The sequence below is a fragment of the Danaus plexippus genome, chromosome 20 (genome assembly GCF_018135715.1).
Source record: "Danaus plexippus chromosome 20, MEX_DaPlex, whole genome shotgun sequence".
In the NCBI taxonomy this organism is placed as follows: Eukaryota; Metazoa; Arthropoda; class Insecta; order Lepidoptera; family Nymphalidae; genus Danaus; species Danaus plexippus.
This window is the reverse complement of record NC_083550.1, coordinates 862,519-886,657: the sequence shown is the minus strand read 5'-3', so window position 1 is coordinate 886,657 and position 24,139 is coordinate 862,519. Positions and strand designations below refer to the sequence as shown.

General features: G+C 30.1%; 1 protein-coding gene across 1 annotated transcript in view; it reads left to right on the top strand.

Moving 5' to 3' along the window:
• Positions 1–5,927: 5,927 nt before the first annotated feature.
• LOC116774103 (aryl hydrocarbon receptor) overlaps positions 5,928–24,139 on the top strand; it is a 57,169-nt gene continuing 38,957 nt past the window's right edge. The window contains exon 1 of the mRNA XM_061523908.1: positions 5,928–6,165. The gene's annotated coding sequence lies outside the window, so the exon portion shown is untranslated. The remainder of the gene's footprint in view (positions 6,166–24,139) is intronic.

The window sequence follows — 24,139 nt, the reverse complement described above, 5'->3', positions numbered from 1 at the left end:
CATAAATTATAATAAAACTATACTAAACACAAACAAAAGAAAATCGTCAGAAAGATACCACAGACAAAAACTCTAGATTTTTTATATGAAAAAATTGATTGTTTCAAATCTCAAAATATGATGTAAAAAGTGAAACGACGAATAGTCAAAGCTAATCTAGACCCGGGAGTGCACTGGGAACGGCATTCACATCAACATATTCACATCTCAAAATAAAGACAAAAAACATACAATTAAATCTTTACTATTAAAATCAGAAGACGACAAAAATACTACGTAAATAAAACTATAACAATACTCTTATAAATATATTACAAAAATTTGATATCACTAAATCTAAGACTATTAAAATAGTTATCAATAAAAACGAACACAGGTATTCTAAAGAGACTCATATATAGATGTACTCGTATATACTGTTCAATTTGTACTGAACACTTAGGATAGAAATTTTCCTAACATTTCAAGATCAGAACACGCTACAAAATATATGAACGTATATAGACATATTATATATTTTATGATTTATATGTATTATTTAGTACCACAGAGTAATGAGTGTATAATAACGTAGTAAATGATGTGAGAGTCGATGGACTAATAATTAATTTATTTCAAGAAACACGAATGCGTTGTAATATATCATCTGGAGATCATGTAAGCGTCGCGGATATTCAGTGGTTTACAAGAGTTTTTTTAGTACACTCGATGTGTTACTGTTGTCACGAAATTATGGGAAAATAATGTTATAGCTGGGATATAATTCGCTTTGTTTATTGTTGTATTAATAATAGATAATTGGCTAACGAAATATTGTAATATAAAACGGTTTTCATGTTATTATTTGAATAAAAACTGAGAAGACGTTTTCCTGTCTGACTAGATGGATTTAAGAATTGTTTTCATCTTTAAATTGAGAGGGTTAAGTTTCTGTAAAGTTATATATTATAAAAAAATCCGAACAAGGAGAATGGAAGTCCATATTGATAATATCTAGGACTTTTCTACGCTAACATAATACATGATACTAACGGCAACTTATCTTGAATATCTTTAAAGAAAGTAAGTTTCTTATAACTCGCATTCATAATGTTTGAACATTTACAAAGTTAATAGTAGAAATCAGATGTTTATTTAAATGTTTCAGCAAGGAGTCGTCTGTGAAAATAAGAAAGTTATAAACTAATCCGTAATTAACCGATTTTATATTTAATTTTAAGTACGTTTTAAATCTTATGATGACATTTTTCTTGGCAGAAATATTGTCTGTTGAGATCACCTATTTGGTGTATTCTCCTCATTAAAAGTTCACTGGATATATAAAGTTAAGGCAAATTATTATGACGTAATATATCGTATACAAATAATATATGTTCGACATACTAACCTACCTTTGTTAATTTAATATATATATTCTATGTTTTTGTCTAATTCTGTTCTTTGAAATCCCATGGTCTATTTAAATATATATTTTTCTACATATTACGTTTATAGGATATATATAATATCCTTATCCGTTATATAGGTATGTCGAAACAAAGGCGGTCATTATTAAAAGATGGCGTCGCGTGAGTCGTCCAATTTACTTATTAGTCTGATTAGTTCCACGGAACCAAATCCGGCCGGTGGCTGAACTACCGATGAATGTGGAGACTCCATCATCATAAAAAATATATATCATCCAAACAGATTATATAATATACATATTATTATAATTTTTTAATCATTATATATTTGTCTTTCTAGGCAGAATACGATAAACCTTTGTCAATATGTTATATTTTATTGAGAATTCTTAATACGTCATTTAGACCATGAGTACAGTTTCTTGTCTATGGTGATTTTTTGTAAAAAAAAATTCGGTCTGCTCCATGGTTTTTATTATAATACTAGTGTTACAATATTTCGCCTCATTACAGTGTCAATATAAGATTAGGGATAAATCCGAAATCAACAAAAAATTAAAGCGTATAAGTGCGTTTTTTAAGTCTAGCTCTGAACAATTACAGCCGCAAGATAAAATACAATTAGGATATATTGGAAAGTTTGAGTGTTTTTTCTTTGACATGAGTTCCGTATATATTAAAAAATACGTACATACTAAAACTTTGTAATTAACACTCTTTTTTCCTTTTTTGCTTAAAATATTGACAGTATAAGTATTTTTTGTTTTATGATAAAAAACTATTATTCTATAGCCTATTATCACAAAAAAAAACATTTTTCAAAAACACTGTGTAAACTGTTAAGGACCATTTATAACATATGTTAAGGTTGATTATTTTTATTCAAAAATATTTTGCATTAGTTTTTATATATTTTTTGCTTGTGCTCCGTATTGGCGCCGATTTCAAATTATCTATTTACCTATCATAATTTAATAGAAACGGTTCCTACAAAGCGGTTTTCGGTTCCCAAAAGCTGTCGAATTCGTAACATCGGTCTTGTGATTACAAAACCCCTAAATAATAATATGCACCGTGGCTTGATTGACAGTTCCCTGCGGTGAGCCTTTTCGGTGCCATTCGGTGAAAAAAAAATACGTAATTCCCGATTAAAATTGGAATAAACCTCCTTGGAGAAAAAAATATCTCGATTAAAATTAGAATAAACCTCCTCGGAGCTTAAAAAATATAACTCGATTAGAATTTGAATTTCGAATTGCAAATAATTTGATGATTATAAAAGAAATGTGTGGTATGTATTGAATTTAGAATGCAGTTTTTAAAATTGTTGTACTATTTCCTACTTCTCTATTTATACCTACCTAGGGAACTTTATGTTTTCCCTTTATTCCATAATTTAAAATAACACATATGTAACAAGTATTTAGCGTATTTTTATCACTCGTTTTTTTATTATTATTACGTATTAAATGCTCATCAATACATATTATAAAACAAAGTCCCTCGAAACGTCTGTCTGTCTGTCTGTTCGCGATAAACGGAAAAACTATTGCACCGATTATCATACAGTTATCACCACTGGATAGCGTGATTTTCGAGGAAGGTTTTAGTATATAATTTGTTACGTGTTTGTATTTACTTGTGTGTACATAAACGATATTTGTTGAAAATGTCGAGAAAACATGAGCCGTCTGAGAGCTTTTTACGAAAACGCAGCCTAAAGTCTTTGAGATAAAACAAAATAATATAAGGTAGAATTGTGTATTTTATATAGGTCTACAGAAAAGTCCGCGGTAGCATATGTCTGTATCTTAAGGATAACATACTATATCCATTTTACAACTTTTAAAAAATTTCATTCCTAAAGCGTTTATTGGAAAGTTATTTACATAAATACGGTATTAAGAGTTATCAAAGTAAATTACTTCGTTTTCAGGCCTATATTAGTATCTGTAAATTACTTTTTAAATCATTTAAATCGGGCGTACCATTTGAAAGTTATCATAATATAAGTTTAATAATGCTCAAAATTAAATAGGCTATTTTAAATTTTTGGTAAAGAGCCCGTGCGAAGCCGCGGCCCGTACCTAGTAATGAATAAAAATATCATACTACCGAGTCTAACACGTTCCAAGGAACCTCGGTAAAGTAAACTCTTTGTTATAATAGTTCAAACAACATTCGCTAGATGGCGTTAACAATAAGAATTTAGTAATGGACTGTATGCACACTTCAAAGACACAATATTCTTATTTCAGGAATAAATAATATTTATGTAAAAATATATTTTGATTTGTTTATTTCTCTTTTAGCGTTAAAAATAAATATTATTAATATATACCTGTCAATACCAACCACGTATTGGAACTAAAAATTTCAATGAAAATGTCTTATCTATTTCAAATAATTATTTGCAATATTTCTGACATGTGATAATAACGTCCTCATTGAAAAAATATTACAATAATTTACAATTATTCAACGTGTTGAGAGCAGGATGTATGATTAATATTTTTCTTTCATTTTAATTGTTACTGCGTCCTTGTTGGGTAAACATTATGTACGTTTAGTTAAAAGCAAACAAGGTTTCTCTTTGTTTGCTCAGCTTATAAGCCGAGTTGTACTCTAACTAAAGATATATATTTTAATGGGACATTTAAACCGTAAAACGAAAATATAAAGCTTTTATGGATACTTGTACCAAAATTTCACTACAAGCGTTTGAAACTGGCCACGAGTGATAGCGTTTTTGAATAATAATAAAATATACTAAAAGTAAATAGAGGTTTACAGTAAATAAAGTAAAATTAACTACGTTTTTACTTTAGTATTATTTTTGTATGATATCATTTACAAAAACATCAAATCATATTTAAAGCTGAGAATAAATACGTAGGCGATGTTATTTCTTTGAAGATATTATATTAAATTAAATAAAAACAACATTATATGCAATCCCTTACAACTCTTATAACTTGAACCAGACATAATAATGGTATATATTCATAAATGCGTGATTTTCGGCAATTCTCTCATGATTTACGTCGATGTCACCGACAGCCAATAAATAATTTGTTTATTATTAACTAGTACTGCTCCCTGGTTGTACTTGAATAGTTGGCAATAAATTAGATGGAAGTACACAATATTCAAAGTATTATTATAATGTTAATTGTATTTTTAAGAATTAAAACACTTAAAGCTTTCCAAAAGATCGGATTTATTAATAAAATGTTCATTGTTCGGAATTCAAATTCAAATGTTCGGAATCGAACCCGCTACTGAAATACTGAGATATAATCTCGGTTGAATGATTTAGTTTAAAGCTAAATTGTATGCAAATATAGCTACTGTTATATGAATGTACGGTAGAAATTAAATCTGGTAATATTACAATTAAATCACTATTGCTATTAGAATTTGGTTAAAAATGTTTTGAACTGCATTCGTCGACATGTATATTAAATTGCTTGTATAGAAATTAAAAAAAATAAAGGAAAATATTAATAACTAAATATTTCATTAATATATATTGTGATACGTCATTGCATAAATGTCTGACCGCTCCGACGGCCGAGGGGTAAATGTAAAATTCAACCCCACGGGCCGGCCATGTTGTGACGTCACTATGTAATAAGGGACGAACTAGGGGTTGGAATAATATATAATAATATTAAGATTTATAATTTTTAATGCTTTTTGACATTGAATGTTACCATTATCTGTAAGTTCTTAAATTTACAAACACAACATTATTGAATTAAATTGAAAATTAATAACTTCATACTATTTTATTGACGAACTAAATACGCCAACAGTCGCATAGTCAGTAGTCGAGTTAGAATTGAAAGTTCAAAAAAAAATCCTAAAACAAAACCAACTTTCATAATCATAAACGTAGGAATAAAAAAAACTAAGTAGAAAGAAATTCAATTCCGAAAATATAAACTCCGTCCCTTATAGAGTGAGAGGAGGCAGTCGCCTATACGATTGGTGAATGTAGACCGGCTGGGCGTCGTTGGTCCGGAGACCTCCCACTGTCCCGGGCCGTCAACGGAGCCCCCACAGTGCACCCGGCGCTAGGCGGTCGCGCCGCGCGCTTCACTCCACACAACACCACATACTATAACGAGTGTCGCCTCAGAACCTTCCTCGGCACGGACTTCCACTATGAATAGTGTACCTAGCTTTAATTTAATATAATCCTAGTGTCTATAACTTAGCTTCGAGTGATGGTGTGTGACAGTGACATAAATGACAGTGAAATATATGATATGAGATGAACAACAGTGACACGGAACACTTGAAAATATTTATGGTACGGTGAAAATTATTTTCGACGGACGGACGTCGTTTGACTTGTATTATATAGTGATAAAGAACAGTGTTGCCAAAATCGTTGTCATCGGCCAGTGAGTTATCACCCTTCCCGTCGCTTCCCGACAGGATACGATGTACTAAAAAATACAATACGCTCGCTTATAGTAGACTCTACATTACATCGGCTTACAATACGATGAATTAGGACATCCGTCAAGCTGTCGCCGCACATCCAGCCGAATTACCAGCCGTTTCACCCCGAGGACGGCTCAGCCGGCAAGATAGCCAGCGAGTCGAAGCTGCAACTGTGCGGCTGGGGCGGGCAGGGCTACGCTTTGGACGGCGTGGACACGAGCCTGCTTCGGCCGCCGCCGCAGCCTCACGCCAGCCAGCTAGGAACCGTTTACGCTACCAAGAGAAGGAGGAGGAATGGAAAAAGGTATTTTTTAACCCCGTACTATAGGATTCATTTCAAAGTTATTTATTTTAATTCTTTATGACGTTGAGTTTGTGGATATCAGATAAATATATAATTTACTTCGATCTACAATATGTCAATGAATCAAAACGCTGTTGTGTGATGTGGAAAAATTTTTTTTTCAACAAAAATATTTCTTCAGCGTATTATTCGTTACATGTTATATCCATAACGTGAAAATATATATTTATTTTTTAACTTTTTCTGCACTATTTAAACATTTTAACAAAATACGCTTAATAGGTCATAACTTTCATTAATAAAATAATATGATGTCCACTAATAAAATAAGAAAACAATGATAGTAGAGTAAAACCAATATTTTTTTTCACATTTAAAATTAAGATCATAATTACCGATTTATTTCAAGCAATTGAATAACAACTTAAATTTTTGATAATAATTCAAATTTTTTTAAGTCAAACATTAATTCCTAACTATCAATAAATTATTTTTTCAAGTTTATTCATAAAATCTATTTGAAGTGTTACAGAAATAGAAACTGTAACAGAAACGAGAACATTCATATTAATGTGCAAAATTTTAAAAATTTCTTTTTAAGCGGAAAATATCAAGCAATTAAGATCATATGAATTAAGAAACGTAACAAATCGATTTTTAGGAAGACTCTTCTTGACGTCAATTTTATTATAACTATGAATTATAGTCTTTATTTACTACACATTAAGATTAATTTTTGACGCTTTCATGATTTTTCGCTTAGAATAATACCAATTTTATATAACGTGTCAAAATCTCAATATATCTTTTATATGAACTAGCATGATCACTGAATATTTTCATAATATAGTAATTTGTTTCGTATTTTTTAAAGAAATTAAAAATTTATCATCAACAATAAAACAGTCATTAACTAAACTGCTACATTTTCTTCATCTTTACTTAAATCCAAATATAGCCAATTAAAACCCATAATCACAATGTTGCTGCAAGAATGGATTATAACTTAAAAAGACACATATATACATTTGTATATATATATATATGTGTGTGTGGGGGTGTGTGTGTGTGTGTGTTTATATATCTCTTATAAATTCTAACCATAGATTTATTTGAACACAACAACTATACCAAACTGTAATCAGACGTGGAAGATATAACGAATCTGTATCAAAAGCGTATCAATGACCATTAAAAATTTCGTCATGGCCAATTACATGGTTTCGATTATTAATTTATGGTTTAATGGTTGTAACGAAACAGTTAAATCGTTTGACGTAAAACATTTAACGAGTAACGGGTGTGAAGATATAACTTGTTGACCTGTTGTTAAAAATTCATCTTCCTTATTGATTATACACAAATGAAAAACACCTAGAACTGGTGTTACAATAAAGAGAATTATACATATAGATTTATCTTAAAGCATTTTTTTACAATCAACTTTCAAAATATCCAAAACATTAAACTTAATGTCCAAAAAAAATAACTATACAATGACAATGAGAGATCTCACTTGAGCTTGTTAATAACATTTATTAGAGACGAATAAATTATGTTAATGGAGATAATTTATGACGGAATTATTTTGAAAAGGTTATCTTATATTTCAATATTAATCTCTCTCTGTCTGTACCAATTATAATCATTGCCGACTTTCCTGTGATTAAAAAAAATCGTTATAACATATTAATGAATCATTATTTTTTTGTATTTCTCTAGAACTCATCACTATCTGAATGAAATACATTCATATATATTCGGTGATTATAGCGATGTTTATTCAAAATATTGCAATAACCACCCATACTTAAGACATCGAAGAAATAAATTGATAACACTACCGAGTAACATTAGAAGTAACTAAAATCTCGAGCACGGAACGCGAACGGATCTAAATTTATACGACTAAATGTGTTTAATATTCGGACAGTCGGCCGCTTAATCTTACATTGATATAATAATTAGTTGTAGTGTCATGATAATTAATAGTTGATAATATGTAAATGATAATACAGCATATGGGAGTCAGTGACCGTGACACCGTCATTTGTTCGAGCAGCCATAAGACACTAGCCGGTAAACGAGATGTCATGTGGTGACAACTGACATGATGCTTTAACGTGCCAAATAAACCAAATATACTGGATACATGTACCAAATATATATACTGATATATAATGAACAATGCCATGATTTCAATTATTTTCAAATTCTCATTTCCTAACAGTTGTTATCTAATTACTAGATTTAAATCAATTGGAAGGAAATAGAAAATTTGTGGTTATTTAATATTTTACACAGCTAGATATAAATTATGAATAAAGTGTAAAACTTAAAAGACTACTATGATATTATAAATGTCTTTGTTAGCGATACAAAAGTAAGTTAAAACGAAGTTAACGAGCTCATAGTATATTTTATACACGGCCGCTTTAAGGACGTATTATATCAGAGGAGACCAGAGACGTCAGTAAAGTATTCTAAATGTAATCATTCTGTTTTAATAATAATGAAACATTAAAATCAAGCAAGTAGAGTTCAAACAGCGATACAACAACACCATCTGCTGCAGGTGAGAACTTATCGTACCGACTCTACAATAATTCCGTAAATAACTCTACAATAATACCGCTTATTTCACTCATACGCATGTTGTTTGTTTCTGATGTGTTGTATATATTTATATTTTTTGTATAAGGACATTGTAACCGCTACTTATGAATTTCTTGAAGTTATTCTGATATGATAATAATTCTATTTTATTATTGTTGCCAGTAATGTTACTGTGAGGTCTGACTGATCATATCTGAATAAAATTTATTTTTTACTTTCGTAGCTTTACCATCGTTCGTTTGATTGGTGGAGTTTAACTTAAAAATCGATCAAGGAACCATAATAATTAATATTTTATAACAAATCTCTAATATATTATACGGAAACAATCGCTTTATAAATTCGTTCGATGAATTTTGGATATTTGATCTTAAATTTGCACGAATTGATTTTTTTAAATCGTTTCTAGAATAATCACGAACCAGACATCTGTTAGACTTTTGTTCAAAGACTTAAGTGACCCGCCAGCTTTCGTCTGTCGATCATTGCCTCCAGCGAATTCCTTTTGTCAAATTATTTTGTTTCAGGACTTCACTTAATTCGTATGTTTAATTTTAATCTTTTGAATCCTAACGGTATTTAAACTGCACGTTTTTTTAAGTTCTGTTTAATTTTTATAATATTAGTGAAATTACAAGCGTCAATTATAATCTAACAGGTTAACGGCAAGGTGCATCACGAAGTTTAATACGTGTCTTAGTTTAAAAAAATGAACGTTTAAAGATTTTTGAGTGGTTTGCCGATGTAATTTGTAGCAGATGCTACTTTGTGCAGCGTTTGAACTTGCGAGTAACTTGAGCGATAATTAGAACGTCAGGTCTGCAGTAATCTTACACAGTAATCATGCGAGCTACTACTTATAGTGTTATACCTAGAGGAAATTTCTATTAAAATTTTTGTTCCACCGCATCTCACTCTGCATGTTTCGTTTTATATATCCCAGTAATTTATTCGTTATTATATTATTGTTAATTTTTTTCCTCAAGATTCATCCAAATAATTTAACATGATGATTTTGTTATTGTAGATTATTTTATACTATAATCATCTAAATTGTGTCATCTGATAAATTGTATTAGCAACACTAACTACATTAATAGTATATGTATAAGCAGTGGACGCTATATCTTCATAAACAACTCGAGTTAAACAGTCATTCAATGAGGAATTTCCATCTTTTGTTTCTCAAATGTACAAAAAGGTCAATGCGATAGAATAAACATAAAATATTCATAAGAATTACAACGCAATTATAAGTATGTCATATAATAGCATTACTTACAGAGAATATTGAATGGGCAACGTTTTTTCTTAACTCCGACTTGAATCTATTAAACAACTATTCTGAAGTGTGAAAAACAATAACATACAAGGGTCCATAAATAAGGAGTTATCGAATTATTTGTTTTGTTGCACTCAGTCTGGGTTTGATGACTTTTTATATTGCGATCGTAAAATTAGAAAGTTCAATATAAATATACGCTTGTATGAAATTTTGGAGCTTAATTTTGATATTTTTAATTATCTGTGGACTGCGGTCGATGCGGCGAACCCAATTAAACTTTAAGCCGTAATCTAAAACCGCGTTTAATGGAGGCTAAAAACTTTTTGAGTAAAAACTATTTATACATTGGAGGGGAAAATTATAATGGCCAATTAATTAACGATGCATTTCTGCGAATTACGTTATTTGTCACGTCGGTTCATTAATATTTTTTTCTCTATCTCAGTTCAGCGCCACCTTACCTATTTAAGGGCAAAAAATAAATTGATTAAGTGGTTATTGTAATTATATTTATCTGTCACCATCTTAATTGGCATGCCGGGAGCCGGCAGCGGTTTTTAAGAACATCGAGACATCATTGATAATTAGATCGGAATAGTTCTTGACGGATGATATTTCATTGTGTTCAATAAAAAGCGGCAGAAACGTTTTGAAATTAATAAAGCAAAAAATACGTATTGTTATTTTACTAATAAGGAAGATGCTGTCGTGTTGCGTATTATTAAAACAATTAAACTAACTGCATATTTATTTTTATAATATCTGTTAAGTATTATGAATAAAAAAATATAGTTTAAATTTATATGTCGAATGTGTCAGTTGTATAATCTCATTTATTATATAAACTGTGGGATATTGCAAATTATTATTAAAACTATGTTGACACACAGACATGTACACATATAAACAGCGCAGTTTCCCTCGTCACGGTGCGCGCGCGCATAACAAGAATGTGTTCAACGATTGACAATTGATACAGATGCTATGTTATATAGTTCTCGTTGACTTTAATAATGTACATTTATAACACATTTTACATAAAAAGTGATTATTTCATCTATATTTGATTAGACTTATATATACATAGTTATGTACTTGGAATAAATTAATGCTAGTAAATTGTTTGCTTCATTGTCATAGTGCAACATATACAGGAAAAATGTTTACAAAGAACATCACAATAAAGAAATTTCTCCGTGTAAAAGTACGAAAACAAATCACGCGAACGTAGAATTTTAACAGTTAAATAGTAAATTATAATTGAATAAATATTTCGTACGTAATATTAATTATACTTTGACATATCCGCTGTTCCCTGAAGATAAACTGATTAACGTTCATAAATCCTTAAACATGTTAATTCTTTTGACAGTCACGCGAATTCTTCTGTAACTACTGTCATTCATTATGCATTGTATTTAATCAATTATAGTTCTAATTTCTTAGTCGTTAAGGTATATAAAGAATTCGAAGAATTTCTTTAATTGTCTTCATTGACGTTGACATTGACAGAAAGAAAGTGAGAAATTAATTGTTAGACGTGATGTATAGTTTTATAAAAAAAATATATAATATGTTACTGTTTAAATAATTATAATATATATTTTTCAATAAATTTTATTTTAATTCATCTCTTTGAATATTCTATTCCGGAAAAGGCTACCTGATCCTTGAACCACGTGATTATACCTACAAATGGATTTTCTATAGACAAATAAAATAAAATAAAAACAAACAGTTTAATAATAACAATATTTTATATTTCTTCACTAGTAATTATTACTTGTTTTATTATTATTTTGTAACAAAATTATTCGTAACATGTGACATAGCTACATAAATTATTGAAGATAAAAATTTTCGTTTTGAGACAAATGCGTTATCGCAAAACATCCATATATGGAGTGAGCTTGTATTTGATTGATTTCATAACGTTATTTCATGAATCAAACACGCAGAAAATTTCAAATGTCATCTTCCATCCCATTCTAAGAAATATGAGCAGCGTGACATAGCTAATCAAAATCGTAGGTACGAAATCATTAGCGCTTTTTTGACAAAATTTCTCTATAAAGAAAAATTATTATAACTTCTACTAATTAAATTTTAAGTGAGACTTGAGAACAATACATAAATATAATTAATAAAATTTGATTGTTGCTTGAATTAAACAAACGAACCGAATAAACGAAACAAAGTTATCTGGATATTTAATTAAAAACATGTTTATGTTACTAAGAATTTACAAAATTATGGTGTGTAAAAATTATTATCTATGCCACTTGTATCATTTGGTATGTGGAGTGACCTATGAACCAAAAATATTTGTATTGTATGATAGAAAAAAAAACTGGACTCGTGAGTCATGAATGAAAACAGGGAAATGTGAAAAATTTTGCAAAAAAAATAGTGTGCACTTGTCATATTGCATTGTTGCTTATCGTTATTATAAGTAGTCATGTAATAAATTTTTCTATTAAACTATAATTACATAACTAAACACGAATTTTAATTATCTCTTACGTGTTGGAGAGAACTAGAACAATTGAGCTACTGGCACTGGGACAAAGTTTTTCACGAATGAGTGAATGAACGAAATTCGATAACTTTATATTTCAAGTCATAAATATTAAAACACTATATATGTTTACAGGTTGTAACACTTAGATAATTAAAGTAAATTTACTTAAATAATTTATCAGAAAAAAAGCGTCTTTACAAAATGAAAGTTCACCTCGATGAAAATAACTATATTTGAGATAATATAAAGAGATTGATCACAATAATATCACTCAAGTGATTTGTATTTATTCTGAGCTGTTTTATAATGTTTCATCCATTTTTTTTGTTATATCTATGACCACATTGAATTAACTTTCCCCACATAACACTGTACTCTCAATACAAATATATCACTAAGATATTGGAAACCTTGGCCTAATTTTTATTAGAATAAAAGATGTGTATTTTTATATTATCTTAAATATATTAATTTAATCTAAACCATACGTTCCTTATTACTTGATAGAGTATCCGGAGACATAAAAAGTTTTATAAAATAAAGGATAATTTTATTTATATACAAATTTAAATAATTTATCTATCATAGTTGTTGTCAAAGTTACCAGGAATAACTGTTGATTTGCATATAACATGCAACTTGCGTGAAAATTATTTTGTTTTTTTTTTCTTCGTTGAACTTCAAAGAACCGGGGAAGGTGAATTAATTGTACTGGCAATTTTTAAATGTATATACTACGTGGCGTGCTGGCTGTATGTAGTGATAGTTCTTTATTAGAATTTTATATGTTTAAGTAAGAATTCATCCTTTCTTTAACCGCGAAATCTTCGTCCAATCTATTACCAGCAGTGACTTACATCGTCCAAATCTTTAAATAATAAACTACGAAACTGTTCATGAACTGACAGTGACTGATTATATTTAATAATGTTCGCACGAAACGAGACGAACATACGTATTATCATCCGTATGATGCGTCTAGATTATACACTTCAATGAGATCTTATATTATTTTAAATAATTTCCTTCAAATGCTTTCTAATTTCCACCTTAAGGATTTACCAATGATGCATCAAAAAAGGGGCCATCTCAAAATACAATACAGTTTAAATTCAAATAACTGTTACACTATCAGAATATAGAACATGCATTAATCATACCAAGCCAAATTGTTTTTGAAACATCAAAGTCTAACAATAACAAACTCTATGGTTTTAGAAGTAAGGTTTCTATTTGAATTATGTGATATTTTTTTTGATATAGTATGAGATTGACATTTAAATAGTAAAGTGGAAGTGAAAGGGTGATGTTTTTGATTGAAATTGTAAAATAATTGCGTCTCCCACGAGCTGTGCTGGTGTTTTTGTGGGCTGCGATTGTGTGAACCGGGCGAGCGTCGCTTTTGGTCAAATACAAGTGGCTTACTCAATACTGACATTAAAATTACCGAAACATTTTAATGTAGCACTAGGTTATGTCTATACGACCTTTGACATCTATTTAATTTGGCACACATTTGCCGTGTACCATATTTTATATTATTGAGTAACTAAGATCTAGCATATTAATTACCAATAAACTTAATAATTAAAGTAACAGACGTTATCTCAAAATGAAAATAATTATAACGAAGAGAAAAAACACTCGTATGTTGTAAACGTAATCAATGGCTCAATGTTTCAGTGGTTGAGCACGTTTTACCGTCACGTATTTTTATCGGAGTTATCTTTGAAACCTAGCCTTTATGCTGCTTTCAAATTATCCAACTACTCTATGATGCGATAAAGGAAAAGCAGAATATATTGCAACTTAAAATGTGAATACTGTTTAGATTGCTCCTTATCCCTCCCTTTATATACTATAATGTTTTGAGTCAATGTTCAAAACTTTAGACCATTGACGCCTTACTGCTGATGAAATTATAATTGACAGATACATTTTAAATAAACAATACTTTATAAAGAACTATGAATTTCTTTCCGATTTATTTGATAGTAATGTCATTATATGGCCGATCTACGTCTCGTATTTCCGGGATTAGGATTGCTGGAAAATAAACAAATATCAAAATAAGATAATTAAAATTATATATAAAAATTAATGATAACTATATTATTGTATAATCTAAAACCTACAAGAGTGCATGCTGTGTACTGTATGGCTGTGTTTTTTATCAAGTTGTTTCGCTTCAGTCAAGCGAGATCATTTCCATTAATTACCAAGTAGTAATAACTGTACTAAAATAGCTGTAAATTTAATAACCAAGAGAGGAAAATACAATCATTATATCTGTGTATACTATTTATAACAAAGTTATTTGTTATTTACATCTTAAAGTGTCGTTACTGCGAGGTCACTCACGTACGATTTAATTTAATCTTTGTCGCTATTATAATCTCAGTTTATCAATTAAAATAGTTTAAGTTTTTTTTTTGTGTACGCTAACTAACTCTGTCTTCTTTTGACGTGTTATTATTGAGAGATATTTTAAATATGATATAATTTAAATTTAAAACATGAAATTTCAATCACTTTCACGACAATAACAGCATTCAAACTTTTCAAAGAGATTTTTACTGTTGATTTATATTATTAAAAAAGTAGAAAAATGTATATATAATATAATTGAAACTTATCCGTTGAATTTATTAAATCTTTAGTATGGGAGATTTAATAATCGAAGTGGTTATTATAATAGTTAACTGTCAGTTGTTTAAGCAGCATAAAGGCGGTGAGCGATCTAATCTAACCGCACAAGACTCCGACGATCTCACACTGGTCACTCTCACGTATTTTCTTGACCACTAAAACTATTCATTGAGAACATACATTTTATGACTAGCTTCAAATATTTAATGTACTAACTTTGGGTTTCAATATGAAAATGTATTTAGAATTATATAAAATTACACTTCGTAAATGTGAATGTAAAAAAGGAAATTTATGTATCGGAAGTTTTGATATTTGGTCAGTTGTTGATCAAAAGGAAAGCGAAAATCTTTATTCTACCACATAAAAATTGTTACAGATATTTAATGTAAAAAGCACATAAAGGATATTTCTTGTAAGTCAGTCATAATTTTAATATATTTTACGAATCCTGTAAAGTCCCCTTGAATAGTTCATGTTTAAATTTGAACTTTACCTCTAAACCGCCTCAAACGGCTACCGCAAAGCGACAATCAAACGTAGGGAGTTAAAATTTATTTGATAGGACTATAGATCATTACACTTTGCACTAAGTGCTAAATTCGCTTACATCATTATCAACATTAAAGGTTAATGAGACATCTGCCGGCAATCAGTTAAATTGGCAAAGGGTGGTCTCGACATGCTAGGATGTTACAAATTAATAGATTCTTAAAATATTTAGCGTTATTCTTCGTAATGTTTTCCTATATATTATGTTTTTATTATAAAATATACAAGCAATAAAATTAGACTCAAAATTTATAAGGGTCTATGTAAAGCTTTGTTAGTTTCTAGTTGTTTTTAAGCTATAGCAGACTTGTATACAAAATTCTAGAGTCTAGACTATTTTGAATACACACGGTTTACGTATCTTCTACTATTTATGGCACACGTTATGTCAATTCTTAAGGAATTTCAGACAAACATATATGATTCCGTATAGAGACCATGTCGAATATCTGCGTTCCTCAGAACTTAAATGATATTAAATTTATTTTTTATTTTTTATATATAACTTTTATTAATCATATATTAACTCTCAGAATTAATTTGTTTTATGTTATTTATAAAAAAATATCCCGAATTCAAACCGACTACCGTTTCAGTAACATTTCGACCACAAAACCTATAACATGGCAAAGTTGAGACCAAAACAATACTTTGTTCCAATTTCCAAATATTAAGTGGCTACGACGTCCAGATCGAAAGCGGTCTAAAGCCAACGCGTTAAGATTCATATTAGGTTGATAATAAACGACACATAAGTTTTTATAATTGATCCTTATTACACCGCATCAAACAAATGTTTTGGAATTCGTTCCACGAAACATACAGACGTACCGTCGGCAAATTATACTATTCCACGTTTCGGTAATTGCAGCCATTATTCATGATTATTTCTAAACGGCTTAATTTTTTTATATTATAAAACTATTCCCAGCGGGTGTTGGGAAAAAATGTAGTTCATTGTAATGAATTACAAAATATTCTTATAACGAGAGTACATTTTTAAATTAAATTAGTTAATGAGGTGAACTTTTTAACATTACCGCATAGTATAATAGTATTATACGTGGTATAAATAACGTTGGATACTTATAAAATATTTTGGAAACAGTATTTTGCTGTCTGTACCTACACAAGTCATCTTTTCCCTACACCCGCACCGCGAGCAACTCTTAAATGACTTATCATTATGTAATTACTATCATTGTTATCACACACACAGACATACATACAAATACACATACATCTATAATATTCGAATTATCTCAAAGGCCTTAAGGACCTCAAATTTGGAATATTTTTAAAGAAAGACATCACAAAGAAAACATGATCTTAAAAAAAGCTTAAAAATTATTATTCATAAACAACATACAGACGTAAAAATATTTTATATACATGTATTAACTGTATTATATGAATAAAGAACAAGAAAAAAATTTACTATTTATTACAAAATATTACGTTATAATATTAAAACTTACAAAATAACAGAATTAATTGTTAAATTAAAACAACGAATAATTCACGGTATTATGTAAAAACATTAAAGCAATAATTATTTCAGTAGAAATTATCAATTGAACAAACGGACCGCTTCTTAGAAAACTGTGATTCATACAATGGAACCGTTTGGCTTTACGGAGCGGCCAGCTCTCTACTATATACGCATTGCATATAAATTATATAACATTAATATATCATACAATAAAAGGCTGTTCGGACAGTTCAAAATACAATGAATAGTTAATAATGATTAAGGTAAATAACAAAGTATAGGGTACATATAAGGGTGATATTTGAGACTTTCGCGTGTATACATTTAATGAAAATATTATTTTCGGATAATATTAGTTTTTTATTACTATATGTCTACATCATCCCGACGTTTCGATTCATTAAGAGCGAGCGTGATCAACAAGACGAGATTAAAATGTTTTGTACATTGTTGATATTATGTACATATAATAAAATACGCCTAGCATTCTATATATTCCTTTTTTATTTATGTAATGGTATATTGATTAAAACTTTGACTGAGAGATAAGTCTAAGTCTAAGTAACATATAATTTTATTAATTTACTCTTAATAATTTGTATATATCCCACGTTAGTGAAATATAATTACGAACAGGAAATATACACACTAGCTGTAAAAGAAGGATGTTAACTGTTAACTGAGATATAGTTTAGACTAAACGTTGATAATAACGTTTCTCGGTTACAGGATACGATTTAATTGGTACGTAAGTTTCCATGGAAATATATATTTATGTGGTATCCCAGTTTATAAGGTAAAGATCAGTTTAGAACTTACAGATGTAACGAGATCAGGTTGTTGTTAGGGTTGAAACAGAGAAGATATTCGGTATATTTTTTTTTTTGGCTGAATCCCGCCAGACGGTAGCCATCATGAGAATATTCAAAGAAACCTGTAACATAATCTAATCATACTTTAATTGTTCGTTCATTCGTTCTTGACCAATCTGCGGTCGTTGACCCGGTGGGAAGTTTTGTTAAGATTTAGGCAAAATTTTGTAAGTATGGCAACAATTTATTGAGTAAGTATCAAAATATTATATAAAGGCTTTTGGAACATAGTTAAAAATTATTCCAAAATATATTTAATATAACTATAAAGTGTTACAAAATGTTTTAATTTTCCTTTATTATATTTGCTTTAAACTATACTATATATAAAAAAAATATATATTTATAGGAAAATTAAAATAAGCTAACTCTACGCGACTCTGTTTGACTCTATCTGACTCTATCTCGGTAACCATTCGCTAATCTCGTCATATTGATACAACAGCATATTCTCAGAAAGTCAGCCCAAATCGAACACCACTTTTGGACATCAAAACTCAACCGTAAAACGACACTAAACAGCGGCTTTACATTACTCAAATATCAGGCACATGTCATCCGATAAACGTCTTTAACACCTCCCGATAAAGCCTACTTCACGCGGGTATTACGTCCAAGATATTGCGTGGGGAATATGATACTTAAACACCAAATTATAGGGCGTATAATAGCGTGCCAGCGACTGCAGCAGTGCATCGTATAGGATTACTAAACCAAAGTATTTTCCATATCATTAAACATTTAACATCTGTACGTCAAACGCGTCTGACCGTCCCGTGTGACGTGGATTTCGGTGTTCGCACTTATTTAATTTATTTGTATGAAAAAATATTCATAAAACATATAAAAGCAAGCGATGCAACCGTAGCGACTTTACGATAAATCAGGAACGCTCCCAACCGGTCTACAAATTTATTATAACTAAACAATAAATCTCACAATACCAATAATTAAAGTGAATAAAATCGGGTGATAATTTATCCCAAAATATGTATTATATTATACCGCAATAAAGTCTAACGTCATCGTTGTATTAAAGGCAAGCCCCCACTGCGCACGCGCACCGGCCATAGTAATTGAGACATATATCAGAAAGGCGCCCGCACCTCCGACTGTAGTCCGGTAAAACGATTATAACACAAATATATTTTCTTTCACTCTGCAGAGACCTAAATAAACGTATTTAAAAACATACAATAATATAAAATTTAATATTTTATAGTATATATCCGCAGAATATATATAAAGTTTTTTTTAAACGCATATAAGAAATTCAATGGCTGTATGTTGTTAATAACGACACTTATATAATATATATCTTTATGACTCTTTTATTAAAAAAGTAATTCAATAACACCTAATATTTTTTTAAAAATCTAAAATCACATATAAAAAAAAATTACTTAACATTAACAGTTGTCTACATAAAGTGTTAATACTTACAATTCTATTTTTAAATTATACAAAAATAACGATAAGGAAAATAAAATAACGAGAGCTGTGAATTAAAATATTGATCGAGTGTCCATTAAACTGAGGAAAATTAAAATGAATGCAACACAGAACAGATATTGATATTCAAAATTCAAAAATTATTGTAATTATGTTTTTCTACAGCAAAAAATATTTTTTGAATATATTTATGACATAAGAATAATATTAATCTCGAGTTTCAATCTCACTTATGATATTCTGAATCCTACAACCGTAAGTCGAAAGCCAAGCATTGGAACACCTTAATTAATCCTATAAAACTACAGTTATAGTCTTAAACTCTCGTTAAGTTCAGATTTCTGAATAGATATTCAATTTATAACAATATCCTTCTTTAATTTTTAGGCTGTAGTTATAAGCAACTTTATTCAGGACATTATTTAATCATATTTTACAAATGTACATATGCACGTACAATAGTACAGTCAGTATTCACCCAGAGTCCGTTAAACTTAAATTTATAAACATCTCAGTAAAGACACAACCTTATGCGTAGTATTAAAGTTATGTACAGGCCGGTAAAGTGTTGCTGGGAACGGATAGTTCTAATTGCTGTTAACGGTATAAAAGTGAGACCAAAGCTGATGACCGTAATGTCCTTCCGTGCACCAACAAATTGTTTTCCGTGCCCGAAGGCTGGTTGCGTGATGCAGCATACATTTGTTGCGTGTGCAGCACACATAACTATGACCACGTGGTCCGCTCACGCAAACTGATACTGTCAATGAATGGCGTGATGCTTCAGATTTTTAATCGCACGCGTGATAGCAAGGTCGCAGGTTCTATTAGAGGCTGGGTTTGTGGAGACTACTTACTGTTATCCCTTACAGTAACGAACAGACTAAGCTCTTACTGTCAAAGTCTCTTTTATTAATTTGATATTTGCTTATGTTAACTCCGAAGTTGATGGAATGTTTTAGAACTGTCTGATTCGTCAAAATATGTTTTACACATAAGTGTCCGAACCGTGATACAGGTTTGTTGTTGTGACCTTCAAAACCTCCTAAATCTATAATAATGGACACTTAGTTAACCAGTGTATATAATGGTAGCCTGTACGATGGACGAACCAAATTTGCATGTGTTATTGTTAGTTGGGAATAGTAATTTTTGGCTTTACGTACCCTCAAGGCGCTTAATAGAGGGGTACGGGAAATTAGATATTCAGGACTTTCTATACTTAGGTAATAACAGATTTTATTATATATTATGAACATTCAGACACAGAAATCATTTCATACAATATATAACGAGTCACTTAGAAAGCAAACCTACCTGGAAATATTCAAAATTAAAATCATTTGACAATCTGATTACACAATAAATAAAAATGTCTCACAAAAGTTCTGACACTATTTACGCTATAGCTAAAACATTTCTCCCACCTTTTATTCGGCGATGACGTCACCCCAAAAGCTTTCAAATCACCCGGCTTTATATTAAAGATATTTCTTGCTTCAAATATATTCTCCTGTGAAGTAAATCAACGGAGCGCTAAATAACATAGTTATATGTATCAGTGACGGACGGACGAAGAAAAATCGAAGCGGCAATCTTGAAAATAGACAGAGATAGATAAAAGGAAATCGCTGGTGTTGGAAAGGAACGGATGATAACGGAAGATGCCACGCCCATTTCTTCTGAACCTTCTCTAGTATAGTATAGATTTATAAAAGCTAAACTGGGGTGAACGTACCGGGGGCTGAATTATATATTTGGATGTTAAGCGAAATGCAATTTTATTCGATTCGTATAGAGCTCATTTCGTTTTGTATTCTCGTTATTGAAATTCGGCTATTTGCATTAACATTTCCAAACTATTTGTGTTCAGTTGTATTCAGCGGCAGAGTAAATAAAAAATGAAAAGGCGACCGTTGCTTCGAACGTATCGCTTTACACAACAAGCAAGGGTTTTGAACTGAGGGCATAACTATAGATACTATTATCCGACTAAGGAAAATATATCTTAATAAGTATATGAAGATATTAATTAAGAACGTTTCTTCATATAGAACTCTATACATATCTAATATATTTACATTTGTTATTCAATACATACAAAACAGTCTATTGTAGGGCCAGTGAAGGGTTATTGCGTGACTGGTAATTATCTGACCATCACGTGACGTGGGGTCGGAAAGGGCCTCGCTATCGAAAAATTCGTACACAATTAGGTACGTTACTAAATTGCTTTTTATATTTTATACTTACTATTGTTTCTGTAACACATTTCCAATACAATTCTGATTATGTCCAATTTTATGTCCGATGGTTGTTATAAATGATAATACTTATAATTTACGTTGAGACAATAGGTACTTACCCATACTCTATATGACAAATATTTATCGTACTGTAAGCCATATAATGTTCTGTATCCCAAAATATAGGTACATCATTGTATTAATCTATATCTCCTTCAAATGCCACAATGATTTTAACCCAATTTCATAGTAAGTTCAACAGAATAAATATATCAAATAAAATAGCTAAGCACATACATGTATCGCATGATTTATAAAATCATTTAAAAACTGATTGAACTTCACACTGTTTCTTACTGAGTGTGAACTATCAACTAAACTGAACTATCATCTCGCAAAACCGTGAGACGTCTCCAAGGTATTAAATGAAGCTGTCAAATAAATCTTTGTCACCATAACCGTTTCCAAGACTAATACAAAGGCATTGAACGTAAAAACGTCTAGAACATTCATATAAGTTCATATTACTTCATTTAAAGCATCTCATATTGGAGTCGAAACTCACGGAGTGCTGTTAATTAATGAAAATTAAACTATTCAAAACTCTAATATATTAAGTGAGGTGTCCTAAGGAGGCTGTGTTATAACAGACATCAGAAATCATTAATGAATCGTCATACAGTCTCAATATCATGACAAAACATCGTTTAAACGCAACTGGCCAGCTATCATTATAATTGGATTCCAAACATAGCAAGTGGAATTCCACTTTCCAAACATTTCCAAGACTGTTATTACATGTTGTTTTTTTCTACATTAATTAGTATATTAATTATGCAAATTTGTATGCGAATCCACAATTCTTTATTGCATTTAATCGGATCGAGATTGTTTAACGTGATAGTGTTATGTTGGTTAAGTTAAAAGACATAGCGGGTTTGAACGAGCTCGATATCTATATGTAATATAAGCTTATATTTAAAGTTTGCACAAAATACATGTTTATAATGTGTATATATTATATATTTATATAATTTATATCATTAAATTTATGAAGTTATCACACTGCCATTACTAAATAATTGACATTTTTTTAAAGGATACCAAGTTAGTAGGTTTTGATGAATATCCGCTATCGCTTGTGTATTAAGTCGTACATTAATTTGGTGTTTGCTTGCAGACGATTACTGCTTCACCGCTAGGGTGGTTTTAGTACGTCTGCCAAGCTTTACGCTTTAAATGTTTGCTTTAAATTTATTTACCAATAATTATGTAAGTACATCATAAACCGATTGAAACATTAAGTTTCTTGAAACAGTTAAAATTATAGCTCTAAAGGGTTATTTATATTTTATGTTTTATATAGTATATCTTATAGTATGTTAACCTCACGCCATTACTGTATAGACTCGACCTAGCTAACTAATCATTGATTCGTTTAGCACATTGTTTTATTTCTAGGACGTTTTTTCTTATTTGTCCATCTACGAGCAACTGTGTCAGTAATTACAATGAATTGTATGGCACCAGTGACGGCGGACTCGCTGGTGAAATCACACAATGATATAAAAAAAACACTCAAAAAATGATAGAGATTTTGAATATGGGTAATATATTAATGTATTAACATTACCAAATATATTAAAAATTAATTAATTCTAATAGTCATATATTGTTGCGAGTGGATAATAATCACCGCTGTCAGTGCGACGCTGCCTCACGGCGATTATGAATTATGTAAATTAGAAGCGAATCGACTGAGAGCTTGAAAAAAAATCCCTTTACGCTTCGTCAGACAGTCAATATAATTAATTAACAATGTTTTGCTACGTGCTGTTTGAAACATAGAAACTAGGACACAATAAAAATTATTGATAAAACCTATAAAATATTACAATCACAACTTTCTAACAGCAAACATATGTATAAAAAGTCTTTGTAACGAGATACAATTTGAAAATGTTAACGGGAAAACCGTTGAATAATATTAGTTTATTATTACAATAGGGAATACAAAGCAACATTATTATAATACAAAAGTAATCAAACCTTACTGGCAGTAAATCTGAAACGTTCGCCTTAATTCAATAAACAGTGTTTACTAATCGAATAAGCTACGTTTAATACAATAAACGGCGACGCACAGAGACGCGGACAAACGACACGAATCCGTTGCACACAATAAAACAATACAAGAATATATTAAATGTGGCAATATTTTATTTTTATTTGGATTATTTTTGTTTTATTTATATTGAAATATATCTTTATTTTGTTGAACTCTTTTTT